This window comes from Pongo abelii, chromosome 3 (assembly GCF_028885655.2).
Source record: "Pongo abelii isolate AG06213 chromosome 3, NHGRI_mPonAbe1-v2.0_pri, whole genome shotgun sequence".
NCBI classification, from domain to species: Eukaryota; Metazoa; Chordata; class Mammalia; order Primates; family Hominidae; genus Pongo; species Pongo abelii.
The window spans coordinates 36,394,305-36,413,634 of NC_071988.2; positions in this window are offsets into that span (position 1 = coordinate 36,394,305).

The following is a 19,330-nucleotide window of genomic DNA, read 5'->3' on the forward strand; positions in this document are numbered from 1 at the left end:
TGGAGTGTCTAAAGTTTCATCAAGCTGAAGGCTGCCTTGGTCAGTGTTCACCGTGGGAACACCCAGTGCAGGGCTGTCTCTTGCTACTCTCAGAGCCAAGGGTCATTAAGATGCCACAGCAGCACTGTGGTCCATGAAAAAGGAGAATGCCCTTCTCGCCCAAAGGGTACCATGCTATAACTTGAACCTTTAAGTAGCACTTTCTGTGTAATTCTAGTTCCCATCTCTCTGTCCACTGGATCCAATACCAAACTAAAGGACTAGAACATGGCACAGAGTATGGCACCCTCTCCGTCTCCCTCATCCAACTTACCTTTCCCTCTAACTGCTTAATTGTCAATCCTGAAAACTTTTTTTTTCTACTTTTAGCAAAACCAAACCTCGTGCATATGAGTCACCAACTCACTAGCTCCATAAACACTATATTCTGGATGCGACTTTGAATTTTTCTCAGACACCTTAATACATTACAACAACGCTGTTAGGTAGGCATTGTTATTCCCACATTATAGATAAGGAATTTGACATTTATTCAGTTAGAGTAACTTTAGGCAAGTTAATCTACACAAAACTAGAACTTGGCGAAAGATGGAAGCAAAATTCAACCCAGAATATTTAACCCCAAGTCTGTGCTCAGAACAGCTAAACCATAACTGGTTAAAATAAAAATTCTGAGCAGCTCTACTTTTTTCATCAAAACACTAATATATTGAGAAGGAAGTAAATTTACTCTAAGAGGGCTGGAAGAGAGAGGTTAAGAAACCAGATGAATAAGGTTCATAATGAACATGGGCTAAATTACAATCATTTCTATTGAAATTTTAGCTTTGCTCCCAGGCATTCATCAGTCTCTGAGGCAGTTACCAAGACAAGAGGACCAACCTCTACCTACGATGCTTTGAGGGCTCTGCCCCCTTAGCCCCTCTTGTAGCCTTCTACCTATTTAAAACATTTGGTCTCATTGTCAGCCCATCTCAAAGCTGTTGTACCTCACTATGTTAAAAACCTGAGAATAAAGGCCTAATGATTTCCTAGATTGTTGTTAATTCAATTCTACAAGCCATGTAATCAGGTCCTTTGAAAGTGTGGAACTGACTAGTGATTAGTGAATAAAAGGAGATAAGCAAAATCTGTGAAGATGTTAATCTAATTGGAATAAACAGATGGACTTCACCTCCAAGAGGCAGCCCTTCTCCATCCATATAAAAGTAGAGGGGGCTTTGAGATATTGCATACACTTATACATTCTAGAGTTCTAACATAGTACTTGCAATAGTTACAAATGTTTTTAATTAACTTAGAACCAACCATCTCATCCATCTTTCTGCCAGTAAAAGATGGTCTCTGGGTTATAGTTATTTTTGTTTAATATTTTTTAATTTCTCAAATTATGGACAGTTTAGCAGTTTCTTTAGAAATTAAATTAAAATAAAAAGAAAGTGGGTAAAATAATAATTAAGCTTAACTCCAATCCAGTTCTTCATAAGCCTTCTAAAATACCTTGCAAATGTTTTATTTCAGGCAAATTTAGAAAGCTACTTGTACAAGTGCATATTAAAAGAGTGTCAAGGGAAAAATGCGAATTTGCATGCCTGAGGCAAAGACTGTGCCAGAATGCATGCAGGATACAGAGAAATCGGATGCTAGATTGGGCACATTAGCATACAGTGTCTCCCATGTGCAGGGGACAGAAGAGCGGGGAATTGGGAGCTGGACTTTTCTTTTACCATTTAGTGACTAAGTCTCCGTTTTCCTTCCTCTGCCCCCTTGTCATCCCTTCACTGACTTCTGATTCACTATCATCCATTTCTCCTTTCTCTTCCTCCCCTTGCTTTCCGCTTCCTTCTCTCAGTCCACAAAATGTCACCAGGGCAGCTAGCAAGGGAAAAGGATAAACGGATTCAAGTCCCATTTCCACCTCAAACCCAGAGCAGAACCCAGGGCTAGGATGAGGCTGAAAAATGAAGATGCAGATGGAAATAAAACTAATTATATGGGCAATATTTATACTTTATTTCTTAGCCCTCTCCATGAAGATATTGCCTTTTTGTTTCCAAAAATGATCAATAAGAATACTATCTAAGACTTTCAAAGTAAATGAAATCATATAAAAATGTACAATCAAATCACATACAAATTTCTCAACCTTCTTGGATATAGGCTTTGTGACATCAAATATTTTTAGATTTTAATGTTATCAATGAAGATTTATGCATCCATTAGCAACTTAACCAATAGCCTCAAAATGGGGCCTTGACAACAATTAGAGGGCCTTCCCAGGGCCAGGCACTGGGTGTTGTGCATGTGTTGTCTTATTTAGTTCATACACCAACCTTGCAACTTACGATCTTTTCTACCCTCAATTTATAGTTGAGAAAACTGGATCCTAGAAAGATTAACTAATTTATTGAAAGTCAGACAATCGATGTCAGATCTGGGATTCAAAACTTCATCTGTTTGAATACATAGCCTAAACTTTTAACAACTGAGTCGTAAAATCAGTACTCATCCAAAACTGACCTCCTGATCATCCTTCTATGGCTTTCCAATCATTTTCTCCAGTTCTAACACCTCAGAGTTACCAAGCATCCAGTCCAAATGAATCTCTGTCTTCTGCCTCCTCTTTCATCTAAACATTTTACTGTCTAGTCCCCTGTTATAACCCACTCTGTGAGAAATAGACATAGCCATCAAGGGCCCTGCCCAAGACAAGGGGTCTCATGAGTCCAGTCTCTTAAAGTGGTTCTGGGGCACGATCCAGAGTTTCTATCAAAAGTCAAGCCCCCTCAGTTCCTGCAGCTGTAATCAGCCTCTATGCAAAAAATAGGTAGACACATTAGATACGTGTGATCAAGTGACCAACGGGAAGAATGATCAATGCAGACAGTTGGAGATATACAGTGGTCAGTCCAGCTGCCATTCAACAGAGACAAGAAATAAGGGAGCTGTGGGAATAAAAAAGAAAAGGAAAATATCTGACTAATGGAGGTATGAAGATCACTATTAAGAATTGCAATAGTAGATACATGACCCTGAGACGAGAAGTCTTCTTCCGATAGAAGGTTTTTCTTGATAGAAGGGTTTGTGATCTCATGGGAGGAATGAAGCCGTGGACCACAGTGGTGAGTGTTAATCGCTTGATTAGAGAAACACGCAGACCCAAAGAGTGTGCCGCGGCAAGATTTATTAAAGCAAAAGTGAAAGAAAAACAAAAGCAAAACTAAAGCTTCCACGTGGTGGAAGGGGACCCAGAAGGGTTGTTGTTTCTGCTTGGGTGTCTTATGCTTATAGCCCCTTATGACCCCTCCCCATTTCCTTTTTCTGCCCTATAGAATTAGCTTATTTTCTATCCACTTGTGGGCTAGCGGGCTTGATTAGTTAAAAACATCAGGCTGCAGCTAGAGCTTAAACTCCCTATATGATTGGTTGAAGTTTCAATCCCTTAGCTTGCAGCTATGACTCATTTCGGCTTAGGGGAAAGTCCCCTTTGATTGGTTGAAGTTTCAGTCCCTTAACTTGCAGCTATGACTCATTTCGGCTTAGGGGAAAGTCCCCTTAGGGAAGTCCCTATTGACCCAGGAGTCAAGCCAACTTAGCCACTTAGTCCCTCAGCCCTGGCTTGTGGAAGCAGAGATTCCTAATATGACCCTCACTTCTCCACTTTCTCCACTGGGGTTGGAAGCAGTAGGAGTAGCTATAGAGGATATATTAACACCAATTTACAGAGATCCTATTGAATTTACACCTCTCCACCAGGTGTGATGCAAGGAAAACAAAGCTAATACCTAAAGTCTTTGGTAAGGACTAGCTCCAGGCACTGCATGATGTGGGTGTTTAAAGAATCCCTGACCCAAAAATCCTGGTATTAACCCAAGAAATCCTGGCGTAACCCAAGAAAATATCTTAGGTGTCATGGAAGATGAATAATGGAGTTTCGGGGTAAGTCCATTAGAAAGAAGCTCTATGTGAGCTGAGTCCCTGCTATCAGGGTATCAGATAGGAACAAGATAATAAAGTAACCTTAATACTGGAAGAGCAAGAATTCTTACAGTTGAGAACCATTACTTGACTGGTACCTCCAGCCCACCAGCAGGCAATGATGGCATCAGACTAGAGGATCACCAGTAAATCATTGTAAACAGTGAGCAGACTTTCCAATGTTCTCTACTAGTGATAGGAGCCAACACAGAAACTTTGTATCAAGAGGTCCAAGATTTATGAAGTTGTCAAACTAAAAAGACCTCTCTCAGAAAAGAAAAACTATTTTTGCAATTGCATTTTGTAATTTAGGAGCCAATGTCATACAAATTGCCTATTAGAAATGAATAACGGGCCAGGCAGGGTGACTCACACGTTTAATCCTAGCACTTTGGGAAGCCAAGGCAGGTGGATCACTTGATGTCAGGTGTTCGAGACCAGCCTGGACAACATGGTGAAACCCAATCTCTACTAAAAATACAAAAATTAGCTGGGCTTGGTGGCGCACGCCTGTACTCACAGTTACTCAGGAGGTTGAAGCAGGAGAATCACTTGAACCCAGGAGGCAGAGGTTGCAGTGAGCCAAGATCATGCCACTGCACTCCAGCCTGGGTGACAGAGTGAGATCCTGTCTAAAAAAAAAAATAAAAAATAAATAAATAAATAAATAAAGAATAATAGAGTGAGACCCTGTCTCAAAATAAAAAAATGAATAATGATTCATTTTGTACTCCAAACTAAAGAAACTCACATACACACACACTTACCCAAAACTATCTTAGCGTTTCCAGGGTCCCATCTGCAAGTCTGTCTTTATTTATAGCAGACATCATAGATACAGAAGGGCTTGGTTCAGAGGTGTCTTCGTAAGCCTACTTTGTTTAGTTTTTCTTTCCCAACTGCAGCCAAGGTGTTCATAAGCAGAAGGTCTCTCCGTTACTGTCCAAGATGTGTCTTTTTACTTTTCTGGAACATGAGAGATGTTGAGTCAATGCTTTCCTTTCTACTAGCTGAGAACCTCAACTGGGCTTTCCTGGGGCTCATTTTGTCCCCCAGTAGCTGATGTCAGTACAGCAACATTGGGGCTGCCACTTCCACGTCACCTCAGGATTCCCTAGTTCCTTAAACCATGTATATACAGAAGGTCTCACAGCCTATAAGGCTGAACAAATGCCACATTTACATGCTTGATTTAAAATCCTGAAAGATAAAGCTTTTAGACAATGGCTAATAATAAATAATAAACCAATTCGTTTGTTAACTTAGACTTCATAGAAGTAGAGGTCCAAATACCAGCATGAAACTGAGAAGATGCACCTCCTTCCCGGAAATGGTCACGTCCCGTTTTCTAGATGAAACTCTGCCACTTAATAATTGTACTTCTTTTAGACAGTTACTCTCATTTTTTCTGTAAAATTAGAATAATAATAGGAGTATTACTCAACGCTACAATATTTCTTAGAATTGTTATGAAGGTTAAACCAATTGATACATATAAAGTGCTGATCACAGTGAGAACCTACGACATTGATGAAGAGAGGCTAAGGGACCTGCGCGAGAACCCACAATGCCTATCTGTGTGGGCAAACGGAAGGGAAGGCCCACGTGGATGCATGACTTCTTGTCTCCCACTGAGAACCAAGTCCCTTTCGCTAGCCTGGCTCACAGGTGGAAATGGTTCAAATGATGAGAAAGAGAAGTTAAAACCCAAGCAAAGAGACCTGGCTCCATCAATTTTCTTTCTTTCACTCCCCTTACAAGAATAAATATAGTGCCTGAAACCACTGCAGTGACACAGAGGTCTCTTTATTTTAAAGTTAACAAAAGGGAAAAGATACTTTTCTGAATTTTGCTTATTGGTCAAAATAAAAATAACCCAGTTCTGCCATGGCTAAATTTAGATGACTTTTGCTATCCTGCCTCTCTCCCTTGTATATCCCAGTTTCCTTATCCATCCTTCAGCTCCTTCTTCAATTCCATGGAGACTTACACTTTCACTTTAAAACGGAACTTTGACATTATTTGGAAGCAGAATCAGAGCTGATATGAGCACTGTCAAACATAGGAGAGAGGATGAACAGATACGAACAGAGTTGGGCAGGGTTCTGGGACCCTTGCCAAGTCCCTAGCCTCGTGTCTGGCACATTAAAGATACCTGGAAAAAAAATTAGCTGCCTTCTTTAGTAAGTTTGCTTAAGAATCTTTAATCTGATTCTTCTATCATCAGTGCACTCACAATGCATAGGAAAAGCCTTCACATAAATAAGTAATGGGCAATTAGAAGGGAGAGACCACTGCCACACTAATAAGGCACTTTTGTACAAATAAGACAAAAAAAAAAAAACCCGCTAAGGTTCACGCAGCACCGTGCCAGGGCCTATGGCTTAGGTTGCATAGCATAAGCTTCATTTCAGATCCCACTTGCTCCGTTAGCCCCAGACACCTTTGTGCAGAGAAAAAAAAAAAACAAAACAAAACAAAACAAAAAACATCACTTTACCCATCAGTCCTGGTGCTCAGTATATGTCTCCATATGATATACCTCCTCATTGACCTTTTTAATCCAATTTTGTTTATGTGACAAGTGGTTTGTAACAAGAATCTCAATGAACTCTTGAGTGGGATGGGGCCACAATTTTATAACTACAATTACAAGGTCAGGTAGCTACAGCAACAACATAATGGAGTGCAGGGAACAGAACAATCATGGTTCATTTTCTCTGAACATTTACTGGCATGGTTGTTAAGGGCTTTCTATGTACTGTCACATTTAATATTCACAAGAATCTGTCAGGTACATTTCCATCTTACAAGTGAGAAAACATTAAATGAGAGAAGTTTATTAACTGGAAATTGCTGGAGCAAAGATGTGACACCACTTCAGTCTAACTATTAATTCCCAAAGTACTATACTGGTAGAATATGAAATATTTTAGGTTTGACTTGACACTCAGGTATAGCAATAAGCACCATGGATTCACCTGGTAAACTGTAATTCTCTTTCCATTTTTTTCTCAATACTTCTGAACATGAGTCAGTCTGGTATGAACATGCCTCTAACAGCCTCACATACACACTTGCTAATCTCCCCCTTACAAGCAACAGAAAATAGGTCTTAACCCAGAGCCTTCAACAAACAGTATCTAGATAAATCATCACAATTTTAATCACAGTTGTTATCTTCTATTTAAGCCAAATGATAGCAGTTTTCCATTTTCCACCTATCATGCAAAGTTTCCATTTTAAATAAAATCAAGTTATAAAGAAGAAATATTAAGGAAATAACAATATGGTATATTCAGCATGGTAGAAATGATTAGAGTAGTAGTCAGAAGTGCTCAAATATGGAAAATATCAGGTATATGTTAAGCCAACAACTAAGAATTGGGAAATATTACCTTATACCACTAGCCATTTGCACAGGCCTTGGTGTCAAGAAATATACAAGCTTATATCCCAATTTTTCTGGTTACTAGCTGTGTGACCTTGGAAAATCATTCAGTCTCTCAGCCTCAGTTTTCTCTTCCAAAAATAGTTTATAGTAATGACTTTCAAGGTATCTTTATGACAGGTAAGTGAAATAATTTTGGTTACTACATGTTAACTGCTTGGCACATAGTAGGTGCTCAATAAATATTAGTGTCTTCTACTCTCTCCCTTCTTCCTAGTTAACAGAGTTGGTAGAAGAAGGATTAATTTTCATTGTCTTACCAGGAACTCTTTTTTAACTTTTTTCTTTTTTAAAATTTTTTATTAAAAATTGAGTAAAGTATTTGTAAATATATATTTGGCATAAAGCAAAACAAGTCAACTAACAAAAATTCATCTATGCCATTACTTTTATAGTTCTTATATGTCCCTTTCTTTCCCCTTCCCACTAAGAGCAAACCAGTGTTATAAGTTTTGGGTTTCCTTTTCCTTGTTGTCTTTATAGTTTTATGGTCCCTGATGGCCATTTGAAAGCATCACCTTCCTGATGACTCCTCTTAGCACTATTACATCACAGAATAACGACCCAGAACCATAGAAGTGGCCTTGAATTTTCGTTAAGCTTTGTGTTTGGGCTTACAGCAATTTGAGTTTAATTCTAAATAATATACCTTTCTCATTTTCCAAAACAATATCATAAAACACAGAATGTGGCTTAAATATTTATACAGCATCAGTAACTTGCATATGGAAAGTGTCCTAGGTAGAATCAGAGTCTCACAATTAGAGTGGGGAGGTTCTGATTCACACGGTCATTCAGGGAGCAAGTGTATACCCATATTTCTGTTGCATTCCCATTCCCTAGGACATTTTTCTTGTCTGTATGATCAAAGTTGGGTCCTGGACACAACCATATTATATCTTGCAGAGAGTGGAAAGAGAGAAAGTCCACTTTGAGCGATGGAAAATAAGCCCCAATTCTGAAGGAACAACCATGAACAGATGATTTAAGGAGAATCAATTCTTTGCTCTTTGCAGGAGGAGCCAACAGAGTGAGATGAAGGGGACACCTTCAGATACTCAGGCAGAAGGTAGGCTACAGTGATGTAAGTCCAGCATCTTTATTTATTTTTATTTATTTTTTCATTTTTTATTTCCATAGATTTTGAGGAACGGTAATATTTGGTTACATGAGTAAATTCTTTAGTGGTGAGTTGTAAGATTTTGGTGCACCTATAACCTGAGCAGTACACTGAACCCAATTTGTAGTCTTTTATCCCTCACCGCCTTCCCGTCCTTTCCCCTAGAGTCCCAAAGTCTATTGTATCATTCTTATGCCTTTGCATCCTCATAGCTTAGCTCCCAATTATGGGAAATCCAGCATCTTTAAATGATGCCTTGAGACCATATTCTCCTGGGCTTCCCCTGTGAACAAGTAAGTAATGATGGATCTAGTAGTTACTACCATGATGTAATGCATGACAGTCCACCACAATCATGTTTCCTAGCCATGCATAACCATAGGAAAAGTGACAGATAAGTAAATATACCAATCTAGGCCTAAGGATGAGCATTTGGTTCTACTATTGCCTTTTTGTCCACTTAACCCAATTAGGCGGCTTCATATTTTTTAAAAGTTCAGTGTCTATCTGTAAGCCCCATGAATATATGATCCTAGAATTTAGAAATTGTTTTATAATTAGTATTTAATTTACACAGATTAGAATGTTATTAACTACCCTTGGTGCTCATGAAGCATCTTTTCCCCTAATGTATCTTCCACAGTGCAACTGTGAGTCCACGTAGATAGAAAAAGCTATTTGAAGAAAATATTTTAGCAGTTTCTCCCATGAACAGTTTTTTGTTTGTTTGTTTGTTTTTGCCTCCAGCTTCAGTAAAACAAGTTGTAAGTAACTTTATAGGCAAAACTTTGGTCCCTGATTAATCATGAGACTTTTTTTTTCTTTGAAGGCTAGTAATGATATTGATGAGGAAGAGCAGCTAGCTCTACAAAGTTATTTAGGGGACCAGATGTGTTCCATCTTGCTCTGCCCTCCTGTGCTATACCTCTTCTATTTATATGATAGTCCTTACACAAATGGTTGCAGCTGTATTGTCAACACGACATATATACCTGAGAGGGGAGAAAAAATTCCATGGCAAGCATTTATCTTTTGAGACAGTGAAATTTGAGACAGTTACAGTGATATTACATACATTACTCCCATTGTTCAGAACTAGTAACATCAGCTTGCCAGCTACAAAGGAGAGAGGGAAATGTAGTCTCTAGTTTCGCATTCACAGGCCTAGGTAAAATGCTATTAAGATGGAAAAAGAAAATAAAATGGGAAAAGACTACAAAGTCTACTGCAGGCAATAAACAAGTATACAATTAAATACATAGTATAGCAGATAATGAACAGTACTATGGAAACTATCTATCTATCTATCTATCTATATATATATATAAAAGAAAAAGAGTGGGAGGTTAATATCATTTATTTTAATAAGGTGTTCAGGAAAATGCCTTCTGGACATGTTAGTAAAATGATGGCAGAAGGACCTCCAAAAATGATCTCCTCCACAAAAGTAATGAGAAAATTGACCAAAAAAAAAAAAAAAAGGTCAGAATCATTTCTTCAAAATACTGGAAAAAATAACAAAAATCTTCAAGTAACACAGGGAGGATTTATTCAAGAAAAATAAATGATCTCAGCAAGAACAGTGAGTGTCCTAATCTTATCTCCTGCTCTACAGCTCTGTAGCACCATTGAGAATAAACAGCCCACATTTCCACTGTAGCCCAGAAGCCATCAAAGGGAGTACAAAGGAGTTGCAACTTTTTTAAAAGCTTCATTCCAAAATAATTGTCATTATTTGAGCAGTCTGGTGGTTCTCTGAAATATATCATTTACAAGGCTACCTGTACTTGGCCTGTTTAATAGCTCACCCAGGGCAAAAATTATTTTCCCTGAAGAATATTTATCAAAAACAATTACTGGAAAGTGTTTTAACTTTGTGGTTGCCTTAGGCAGTGGATAACAGGAGAAACAATGACTAAAAATTTAAAAGGAAAAGCTGAGAAATGACATGTCAATACAGTGTTTGAAAAAATTTTCAACATAATTTTTGTAATTTAGAAAGTCATATACATGCATAGGATTGTGCACATGCTCAGGGGTGTGGTAATGCTCAGAAAATCCTTAAGAAGTCCCATATTACCACCTCTGGCTGACCATAGGGACCTGTGCAATGAGAAAGTGAGAGCTAAGGCAGAGTTGTCAATTGTCTAACTGAATGTTGAGGGCCTGCTTTGCAACAAGCACACAAAGCCCCTCAGGAAAAGCTGGAAGATGTATTGGTTCCAGACTTTTAAGGAAATTATCCAATCATTAGCTGAGCACTAAGGTAATAGAGTAATCTAAAAGACGACATATGACAATAAATATGGACTTTACCAAATTAACTCAGAAAATTACTAAACAAACAAACAAGACTACTACAGCAAAAAGCAGCATCAAATCCTGGAGAAGGGGGACAATTTTATTTCTAGAATTGTCATATTAGATTATTTTAAATGTCCAATTTCAAACAAAAGATTATGAGATGCAAATACCTAAGAAAAAAAGCAATAGCAACTATTCCCAAGGAAGCCCAAAAGTTGACTTACTAGATAAGTATTTTTCTACCAGCTATATGAAATATGTTCAAAGACCTCAAGGACATGATAGCTAAAGAACTAAAAAAAGGTATGAAAACAATGACTTACCAAATATAGAATATCAATAGAGATAATCTTCAACAAACTTGACAAAAACAAGCAATGAGGAAAGGATTCCCTATTTAATAAATGGTGCTGGGAAAACTGGCTAGCCATATGCAGAAAACTGAAACTGGACCACCTCCTTACACCTTATACAAAAATTAACTCAAGATGGATTAAAGACTTAAAAGTATACCCTAAATTCTAAAAACCCTAGAAGAAAACCTAGGGAATACCATTCAGAACATAGGCATGGGCAAAGACTTCATGACTGAAACACCAAAAGCAATTGCAACAAAAGCCAAAATTGAGAAGTGGGATCTAATTAAACTAAAGAGCTTCTGGACAGCAAAAGAAACTTATCAGAGTCAACAGGCAACCTACAGAATGGGAGAAAATTTTTGCAATCTATTCATCTGAAAAAGGTCTAATATCCAGAATCTACAAGGAACTTAAACAAATTTACAAGAAAAAAACAAACAACCCCATTAAAAAGTGGGCAAAGGATATGAACAGACACTTCCCAAAAGAAGACATTTACATGGCCAACAAACATATGAAGAAAAGCTCATCATCACTGTTCATTAGAGAAATGTAAATCAAAACCACAATGAGATACCATCTCATGTCAGTTAGAATGACGATCATTAAAAAGTCAGGAAACAACAGATACTGGAGAGGATGTAGAGAAATAGGAATGCTTTTACACTGTTGGGAGTGTAAATTAGTTCAACAATTGTGGAAGACAATATGGTGATTCCTCAAGGATCTAGAACCAGAAATACCATTTGACCCAGAAATACCATTTGACCCAGCAATCCCATTACTGGGTATATACCCAAAGGATCATAAATAATTCTACTATAAAGACACATGCAAACATATGTTTATTGCAGCACTATTCACAGTAGCAAAGACTTGGAACCAACCCAAATGCCCATCAATGTTAGACTGGATAAAGAAAATGTGGCACATACACACCATGGAATACTAGGCAGCCATAAACAAGAATGAGTTCATGTCCTTTGCAGGGACATGGATGAAGCTGGAAACCATCATTCTCAGCAAACTAACACAGGAACAGAAAATCAAACACCACATGTTCTCACTCATAAGTGGGAGTTGAACAATGAGAACACATGGACACAGAATGGGGAACATCACACACCAGAGCCTGTGGGGGGTGGAAGGCAAGGGGAGGGGGAACATTAGGGCAAATACCTAATGCATGAGGGGCTTAGAACCTAGACGACAGGTTGATGGGTGCATCAAACCACCATGGCACTTGTATACCTATGTAACAAACCTGCATGTTCTGCACATGTATCCCAGAACTTAAAGTATAAAAAATAAAAAATATATATATTCTGGAATTGAAAATAAAAAAAACTAAAATAAAAATTTACTAGAGTGGTTCAACAGCAAATTTGAGAGTGCAGAAGGAAGTATCAGCAAACATACAGATAAGTGGATTGAAATGATTCAGTCTCAGAAACAGAAAGATAAAGAACAACAATAACAAATTAACAGTCTTAGAGAGCTGTTACAGATAACATCACCTGTACCAATATATGCATTTTGGGAGTCCAGGAGGGGAGGAAAGAAAAAAGGGATGGAAAGAAAATTTGAAAAAAAGGACAGGAAACATAACAAATTTTATTTCAAAAGTTACATTAATCTATACATCAAAGAAGCTCAATGAACTCCAGATAGTTTAAACTCAATAAGGATTATACTCAGATGAGTCACAAACCGTCAAAGACAAAGAAAGAAAGAATCTTCAAAGCAGCCAGAAAGAAGTGATACATCATGTAAAAGGAATCCTCATTAAGATAAACAGCAAGTGTACAATTAGAAACTATTGAGGCCAGGGACAATGGAATGACATATTCAAGTTGCTAAAAGAAAAACAAAAATTTCAGTCAATAATTCTAAATCCAGCAAAATTATCTTCCAAAAATTAAAAAGAAATTAAGATATCACCAAACAAAAACTGAGATCATTATCACTGACAAAACGGCTTTATGAGAAATGTTAAATGTAGTACTTCAGACTGACCTGAAAAGACACTAGACAGTAACATGAATCTACATGAAGAAATAAAAGATATTGGTAAAAGTAATTATACAGGTAGATTTAAAAGAGAGTATAAATGTATTTGAAATTTGTGATTACTCTTTTTTTGTATCTGATTTAAAAGACAACTACATAAAGCAATAATTATATATGTGTGTTCATTTATATTACATACAATGTACAAAGATGTGATATGAATGACAATGATAGCACAAAGGAGAGCAAAAGAAGTGGTGCAATATTGGAGCAAAGTTTTTGTACACTATGGAAATTAAGTTGGTATAAATCTGAAATAGACTCTTGTAAATAATAATGTTAATCATAATTATCAGGGAAAAATTAAGAAAATAACATAGTAAAAGAAATGGTAAAGGAATTACATGGTACACTAGAAAATATCTATTTAGTCAAAAGAAAGCCAGAATGGAATAATAGAGGAATGAAAAGAATGAAAAGACATTTAAAACAATTAGAAACATGACAGACATAAATCCTACCTTATCAGTGATTATAGTAAATTTGAAGGGATTAAACATTTCAATCAAAAAGGAAGCAATTAGTAGAATGGATAAAATGCTATGCTGTGACTATATTACCTCTACAGAAGATAAACTTTATGTTAAAAGACACAATTGATTGAAACTAAATGGATGGAAAAAGACATACCATGAATACAGCAACCAAAGTGCTATAGTAACTTTCCTAATAGAAGACAAAATATACTTTGGAGGAAAACTATTACTAGAGACAAAAAGTACAATTTATAATGCTAAACAGGTCAGTCCATCAAGGAGATATGATTATAAAACTGTATGTCCCTAACAACAGAGACCCAAAATACATGAAGCAGAACTAGAAGAAGAAATAGACAATTCAACAATAATAGTTGGAGATTTCAGCACCTGACTTTCAATGATGAATAAAATAAGAAGATAGAAGATTAGCAAGGAAATAGAATATACAAATATGAACTCAAGATAGGTAAGAGACGGCCGGGCACGGTGGCTCATGCCTGTAATCCCAGCACCTTGGGAGGCTGAGACGGGTGGATCACGAGGTCAGGAGATTGAGACCATCCTGGCTAACATGGTGAGACCCCATCTCTACTAAAAATACAAAAAATTAGCCAGGCGTGGTGGCGGGCGCCTGTAGTCCCAGCTACTCGGGAGGCTGAGACAGGAGAATGGTGTGAACCCAGGAGGCGGAGCTTGCAGTGAGCTGAGATCGCGCCACTGCACTCCAGCCTGGGTGACAGAGCAAGACTCCATCTCAAAAAAAAAAAAAAAAAGATAGGTAAGAGACAAAAATGTAAGAGAAAAAAAGGATAAAACTCATAGTAGAAAACACAGGTATAAATCTTTGTGGCCTTGGATTAGGCAAAATTTCTTAGACAAGACACCTAAAGCATAAGCAACTAGAAAAAAAAATATATATATATATATATTGCACTTCATTGAATTAAAAACATTTGTGCATCAAAGGACACTTTCAATAAAATTTAAAGGCAACGTACAGAATAGCCGATCATACTTACAAGCCATGAATTTGATAAGATTTTAGATCCAGAACATATTTTTAAAACTCTTAAAGTTCAATAATAAAAAGACAACTCAGTGAGAAAAAAATGGGTCAAGTATTTGAATAGCTGTTACTACATAGGAGATATATAAAGTTCACAAAACACATGAAAAGATTATCTAAATCATTAGTTATTAGGTAAATGCAACCAAACCAAAATGAGATACCCTTTCACACCCACTAAGATAGCTATAACAAAAAAGATGAACAATAACAAGTGTTGGCAAAGATGTGGAGAAATTGGAAACATACATTGTCAATATAAAATAGTGCAGCTACTTTGGTGAACATTTTGAAGGTTCCTCAAAAAGTTAAACATAAATTTACTATATGACCCAGCCATGCCACTTTTAGGCACATACACAAGAAATGAAAACATATATTCACTCAAAAACTTGAACACAAATGTTAATAAGAGAATTATTCATACCATCTAAAAAGGTGGAAGCAACCTAAATGCCTATCAACTAATGAATGGATACACAAAGTATAGTATAACCACACAATGAAATATTATTCAGACATAAAAGAGAATAAAGTTCTGATACCTGCTACAACATGAATGAACTTTGAAAACATGCCAAGTGAAAACAAAGCCAGACATAAAATCATACACATATTGTACAATTCTACTTGCTCAAAAGGTCAAGAATATGCAAACTCTAACGCCAGAAAGCTTAGTGGCGGCCAGGAGCCAGCAGGGGGCTGGGGAAGAGAAGAGATTGAGGAGTGACTGATCTATGAGGATAGAGCTTCTTTGGGAAGGTTACAAAAATGTTCTAGAATTAGTGGTAATGGTTTCACAGCTTTTAATATACTAAAACACACTGAATTGTATGATTTTAAATGGCGAAGTTATTATATGTGAATTATATTTCAATACAATAAAAGAAGGGTAAAAAAGAAATCCTTTTTTAGAAAGCAGCATTTGGAGAGAAATTTGAAGAAAGATAAGGAGTAATCTACCAGATATCCAGGAGAAAAAGAACACCAAATGATATTCAACAACAGAATTTATTCAAAAGCTTAATAATTAATATTCCTCTTTTGATTTTTAAGTCTTTGTTACTGTCATGGCACAGTTTAATGTAGTCATATTTTGAGGAAAGAATGAGGAGAGTAAATAAAAAGATAAGAGACTTAGAAAGAGGAGATTTAATTTTTGAATCATGTAAAAAGGAAAGTGGGAATTTTTGAAAATATAAGAAAAATTAGAGTAAACTTAAAAGAGCTGCAACGAGGAAAAAATATGAGAAGCATTGATATAGTGATAACAAAATTAAGCACTAAAATCAGACAAATACAGATTATATCTCACCTCTACATCAGCTAGCCCTTTCTCTAGAAAAGTTTCCTTACTCTGTGTTCTTCAGTTTCCTATGACCTATACAGAAAACTGAGGAATAATTTCAAGAAAATAATATGGGAATAAGGTGAGAAAAATAACTACCTTACTGGTTTGCTGTGAGAGATGAGCAAGATGACTTAAGTAACACACTGAATTTGACACCTGGTAGATTCTCAATATGCAATAATTATTCACAATAATCATCTGAATGGACACTACATGAGTTCTGAGGGGTCTTAAGTTTTAAGAAGTAAAATTATCTATTTAAATATGTGTTTTTAAAATTGATAAGATATATGGAACATATTCAAAAAGACTTCACATTTTAATTATTTAAATATTAATTTAATTTTGGACATTTTAATTTTAATATAACAGCATAGAAGACTAATGCAGAGGTTTTGCCTATATTTTTAAGGCGATAATTGGTTACAAATTGACCTTTGTTGGAGAGATAAAAATGTATTTCGAGACTAAATTTAAAAAATGCTTTCTGCATGAACTCAATATTTTTAGAAAACAAGCATGTTATCCTTAAAACTATTTTGAGAATAACACTGTGGCGAAAAATGCTACCAAAAAAATTACTTTGCTAATTAAAGCCTATGAAACCAAATAACTGTTTTTAGAAATTGATTTTGCTAGTTCGCATCCTAAAGAGAAGTACTTCTCATGTTTCTTTCAAGTGCGATAAAGTTAGTGAAAAATCTGGCTAAGGGAGGATGAGAAGGAGTTTACATATTTGAACATTTTTGCTGGCATATGCCAGAATATTTTTATAAACAACGCTAGGGAGATTGAAGTCTTCTGGGGATTAAAGGAAACCATGAAATAGAGAAAGAGCATGTCAGGGAAAGGGGCCATGTCCGTCCTCTGAACAGTCTCCAGCCAAAAGATCTTGGCAAGTTAACACCTCTGTTTCTCTTTTTCTAATTTTCTAAAATGAGAGGCTTTTACTTAATGGAATATGTAATCCCTCTTGATTCTAATTTTGTATGGTTCTGTGCAATATTTTCTCTTCTAGAAAAAAAAATGCCAAGGCTTAATGCAGACTTTTCCTCTTTAGGTATTATTAAAAGGTAGCTGTAGATTCCGGAGGTTGGGTCAAATTTGCCTTGGTGGATTATACGATGTTTCTCTCTTCAGTTTCTTCTTTTTTTTTTTTTTTTTTTTTTTTTTTGCTTTGCTGTTGTGGTTCCTTCTGCCATTAAGAGAAGGCAGCTAGAATTTCTGCTATAGGTCTCATTATACCTAATGCCAGAGGGATATTCAAAACACACAGCAACCAGTACAGCAAAGGTATGAAACAGCAAAAGACATTGGCCATGTAGACATACATCAGCCCTGCCAAAGCTAGAGGCAAAACCTGATTGATTTAGGTGAAGCTCAGAAATATTTGTGTATGTGTTGATGAACATATACATATATCAACCTAAATAACAAGCATAGAGAGATTCTCTAAAAGAAAATGATATTTATTCAGAAATAAGGCATTGCAATGGGACTACACACACCATTGCAAACTATGTACACATTCAGGAAGGTAAGGGAAGACAAAAATTTTTAAAGGAAAAATGCAGGAGGGTTACATAATTGTTTTCAGATAATTTCCCTTGGCCACAAGGCTCAATAGCAAAGGAGACACCAGTCTGAGATTGGACAGGTAGTAGCTGGGCATATGTTCTCATGATAGTATTTTTTGTGTGAGGTTGCAATGACCTTTGTGCGAGGTAGTTTTTACCAAACCTTTTGTTATAGTTCTGATATCAGGCATACCAGGGTAAGAACCCTTTCTTTACAGCCTTCCCTGGCTCTATTTGCCTTTTTTTTTTTTTTATTTTTTCACAAGTGATTTCATTTTGATTCTGATAACTCTTACACATACATTTGATAAATTAGAATTGTATCAATTTCAAAACATATTTCTTTTGTAAATGGAATTATTTTAATGTTTAAAATACCCAAAGAGATAAATGAAGGGATAATATTCACTAAAACTGAACAGAAGGTATCTTGATCCAACCATCCGTTGATGGACTCTTAGATTGGTTACATGACTTTGTTATTGTGAATGGTGCTGTGATAAACATACAAGTGCAGGTATCTTTTTAGCATACTGATTTCTTTTCCCTTATGTAGGTAGTAGTGGGATTGCTGAATCAAATGCTAGTTCCATTTTTAGCTCTTTCAGAAATCTCCATATTGTTGTTCATAGACTTTGTCCTAATTTGTATCCCAAACAACAGTACATAAGCATTCCATTTTCTATGCATCCTCACCAACATGTGTTGAACTTGACTTTTTAATAAAAGCCATTCTGGTTGGTGTAAGATGGTATCCCATGTGGTTTTAAGTTGCATTTCTCTAATAACTAATGATGCTGAGCAGTTTTATATGTTTGTTGGCCAGTTGTACATACTCTTTTGAAAAATGGCTGTTCATGTCCTTTGTCCACTTTTTAATGTGGTTATATGCTTTTTCTTGAGTTGTTTGACTTCCTTTTAGATTCTGGATATTAGTCCTTTGTTGGATACATAGTTTACAAATATTTTCTCCTTTTCTGTACATCATCTTGTCTACTCTGTTGATTATTTCTTTTGCTGCCCAGAAGCCTTTTTAGTTTACCCAGGTACCATTTGTATATTTTTGTTTTTGTTGCATTTGCTTTTGAGGACTTACTCATAAGTTCTTTGCTTTAGCCCAATGTCCAGAAGAGTTTTTCCTAATTTGTCTTCTAGAATTTTTATAGTTTCATGTCTAACATGTAAGTCTTAAGTTTATCTTTAGTTAATTGTTGTATGTGGTGAGAGATATGGGTCCAGTTTCACTCATGGCTATCCAATTTTCCCAGCATCATTTATTAAATATGGTGTCTTTTCTCCAGGGTAGTTTAAAATTTTTTTTTAAGAATAAAACCTACTGATGCATTCATCCAGGGTAGGTTTTTCTGACTTTGTTGGAAATAATTCAGCTGTAAATATAGAGGTTTTAAATCTGGATTCTGTACTCTGTTTCATTGATTTATGTGTCTATTTTTATACCATACCATGCTGTTTTTGTTACCATAGCCTTGCAGTTTAATTTGAAATTGGATAAAGTGCCGCCTCCAGCTTTATTCACTTTGCTTGTGATTACTTTGTCTGTGTGGGCTATCTTTT